Here is a 3,724-nt window from a genome sequence, read left to right on the forward strand (position 1 = left end):
TGTGACCCGATCGGGTACAACAGCACAAAAAAAGCTCGGTATCACGGGCGTTAGCATCATCATCATCGTCATCGTCGTCGAGTGAGCGCGTAGCTCACGCGAGACATCACGAGGGGAGGGGATCGTGCAGAAATCACACGCCGCCGACGCCGGGCAGGGCAGGTGGTACGGGGTTAAAAGAACCCCTAAAAATACCCTCGCCACCAACTATATTTGTCCGCCTGTGGGATATATATATGTAGATCATGTTGTATTTAGTAACGGAGCGTGCGTCCCCCGTACTCATAAATAGCCCTCTCGCGCGCACACACGCGCGCGCACGTGTCCCACTCGGAGCAGGATCAATGCGCGCGCGGTCTCGATTATGCAAGAGGGAGCGTGCAGGGGGGGGGGTGGTGGGGGGTTAGGGGAAGGAGGATGGAGATCACGGAAGGGGTGGGGTGGGGGGCCACGCGCGCGCCGGGGGTGGGAGGAGTTGAGGGGTCGGGTGGGGAGGGGGCCACGCGCGTGCTCGCGCTCGCGTGCCGCCTCCGCTATTTTGGGTCGCGCGCGCGTGCGTCACACCGAGCGTCACGGCGTGCGTCACACAACCGGGCACACACCCCCCCCTCCCTATCTCCCCAGCACCCCCCCCCCACCACCACCACTATGGGAGTCGATAGCAAGCCCCGCCCCTTTCACCCCCCCCCTAACCCCCCCACCCACCCTCTGTACCCCCCCCGCACCCCCCCCCCATCACCGAACCCGGGCGCACACCCACACCGCAGTCGCCGGCTTCCCCGTGCAGCTCCATTGGTCCGGGCAGGGAGTGACGCGCGCGCTTTGGAGAGCGCGAGAGGAGCGCGTGGTGGAAGAAGAGAGAGGGAGGTGGGGGAGGGAGGGGGGTAGGGAGGGAGGGGGGAGGGATGGGGGGGTGACGATGCCGCGGCCAGGGTGGGGGTTGTGGAGAGGAGTGGGGGTGGGTGGTGTTGGATGATGGAGGAGGAGGAGTGGGGAGGGTTTGGGGTGCTCCGGCTCGGCGCTTCGGCCACATACAAAGGCACGCCGCTGCCGCAGCGAGAGAGAGAGAGACACGGAGTTTGGAGACTCGGTGAGACCGCGGGCAGAGAGCTCAGGTTCTGCTCCGCACCGCACGAGCCCCAAGCGAAGCCGCGGTGAGCCCCGGCAGCGTTGCAAAGACCGGACATCACTTCACGGATTTATCCATCCACCTACACTTTATGTTCATTCAACACGGAACCGACTACTATCACAAGTAAGTGGTGTTACGCGTCCCGCACGTGTTGTTCGCCCTTTAAAGCGTTTTGCCGGCTGTACTGCTCGCGGTGCAGTAGAAGCCCCAACACCTGCCGGCCAACAGCTGACTTGGTCTGCTGATGCTGCTACTGCCGCTGCTGTCACAGAAGATAACGGGTGCCGCCTTTCTTTAACAAATCATGTAAACTCGCGTTGTCTTAAGTGCAAGACTTTTTTTGTTTATTGCAGTTGCACATCGTCGCAATTCATTTCACAAGTGCAACACATCATCCTCGGCGAGTCTCTTACGGACACGGCGAGTCGGAGACGCGCGTGTCGTCTCCTGCACCTTAATTTGACGCCCCGATTGCGTGCGAAGTAAAAGTAACGGTGCCGCACTGCCCGGAAGAAGACACCTCCCCGTGGTGGTGTGCGAGCGCATCACTCGAGCGATTCTCGCTCTCAATGGGCACGACGATGATGTTCACGGGGTAAAATACAACGTGAGTTTGTTTTTTTTGTCATTCAAAATGAGCACGTATATTGATGACCACGCGTGTGACGCTCGCGCGCGGAGGCAAGCGTGCAGATCGCACAAGCGTGCAGATCGCACAAGCGTGCGTGTAGGCAGTACTTTTAAATAAAGTGTCGTAGTCCGCTGCGGAGTTTAGCAATGTTCTGGTTAAAGCGCGTCGCCGCTGGGTCCGCGCTTAACATCGTATGGCGAAGGGTGCGTTCAACGCTTGCTCGGCTGATTTCTCACTCTCGTCTAATTGTTTTCCCGCACGAGCTTCGCTTCATCTCTCTCTTCCTCTCTCTCTCTCTCTCAACCGCACACGGCACCTCACCGGCACACCGACACGAATCCAGCCACCTGCCTGCCGGCTACACGCGGCGTAGGGAAATGGAATTGTTTATGCAAACAGCAGAAGAACATACACTGAAGCAGAGTGCATTGTAAACTTGGCATTGTCTCGATGCCTCGTGCTCAAGACATGTAGATTAACTACTCCCCCCCCCGATACTTCACTTGTAGTGTCAATCCACTGCTGGATCAGACGCTCCCCCACGCTCTCCGTGTCGTATGCTTTAGATGAAACGCGTTACGACCGAGTCTTTGGCAAAGAGATCAAGATGCGCAGACCGCTCTATCTGGCCCACGGTGGTGCTATGGGGGGGGGGGGGGTAGCCCTTACACAAATTGGGGTTAAATTAATCGATCGTACGAAAGAGTGGGCAACGCGGGGCTGTAATTAAGCCGTGCTACAAAGCACGATGCCAACAAATCGCTCTGCTGCTGCTGCTCTATCGCGGTGCCCCACAGCAGCAGCAGCAAGCAGCACATGCAGTGGAGCATGAGTTACCGCTACTTGAGAAGTGTGATAAAAGTTGCATTTACATCTTCTGTTACGTCCTCGATTTTTAAAACGGTAAGGGAGACCGACACGCTTGCACCCTCGGACGGAACACGTTGCTAAATAAAATAAAAAGTGTACAAACAATGTGACTGGGTTTCTTGCACTAGCACGACCGTTGGTCGTGCCCGTTAAAACACGCGGGTGATAGCTTAGACGTGCGTGTCTGTGTGTGCGGAGTTACACAGGTGTGTGTGTGTGGAGTTACACAGGTGTATGTGTGTGTGCGAAATTACACAGGTGTGTGTGTGGAGTTACAGGTGTGTGTGTGTGGAGTTATACGTGTAGGTGTGTGTGTGTGGAGTTACACAGGTGTGTGTGTGTAGAGTTAGACAGGTGTGTGTGTGTGTGCGGAGTTAGACAGGTGTGTGTGTGTGGAGTTACACAGGTGTGTGTGTGTGGAGTTACACGTGTAGGTGTGTATGTGTAGAGTTACACAGGTATGTGTGTGTGTGGAGTTACACAGGTGTGTGTGTGTGCGGAGTTAGACAGGTGTGTGTGTGTGGAGTTAGACAGGTGTGTGTGTGGAGTTACACAGGTGTGTGTGTGTGTGCGAAGTTAGACAGGTGTGTGTGTGTGTGGAGTTAGACAGGTGTGTGTGTGGAGTTACACAGGTGTGTGTGTGGAGTTAGGTGTGTTCGGAGTTACACAGCTGCGTGTGGACGGAGTTACACAGATGCGTGTGTGGTTATAAAAGTGTGTATGGAGTTACACATGTGTGTGTGAAGTCACACAGGTGTGCGTGTGTGTGGAGTCACACAGGTGTGCATGTGTGTAGAGTCACACAGGTGTGCGTGTGTGTATGGGGGGGGGGGAGCGGTAGTGTCGCGGTCATCGCGAAGCGCTACGAACTCGAGTTCACAGCCAACAACGGTGACGATTTTCTGATCCAGTCATGCGCCACCAACACCCTCGTGTGTCGGGCCGGCCTTCATAGGTGCTCGCTAACTACACCTGGCCAAACAGTCTGTTTAAGCTATATGAGGGATCTTTGTCTTTAGAGTCACCGACAAATCAGCTGATTTATTAATGAGGAAGCGCTCAGGCATACGGGGAGATGAATTGGGATTTCC

General features: G+C 55.9%; 1 protein-coding gene across 1 annotated transcript in view; it reads left to right on the top strand.

The window, feature by feature from the left end:
* Positions 1 to 1,013: 1,013 nt before the first annotated feature.
* Positions 1,014 to 3,724, top strand: part of NR4A2 (nuclear receptor subfamily 4 group A member 2) — a 28,301-nt gene continuing 25,590 nt past the window's right edge. The window contains exon 1 of the mRNA XM_078869230.1: positions 1,014 to 1,255. The gene's annotated coding sequence lies outside the window, so the exon portion shown is untranslated. The remainder of the gene's footprint in view (positions 1,256 to 3,724) is intronic.

This window comes from Lampetra fluviatilis, chromosome 2, assembly GCF_964198595.1.
Source record: "Lampetra fluviatilis chromosome 2, kcLamFluv1.1, whole genome shotgun sequence".
Taxonomy (NCBI): domain Eukaryota; kingdom Metazoa; phylum Chordata; class Hyperoartia; order Petromyzontiformes; family Petromyzontidae; genus Lampetra; species Lampetra fluviatilis.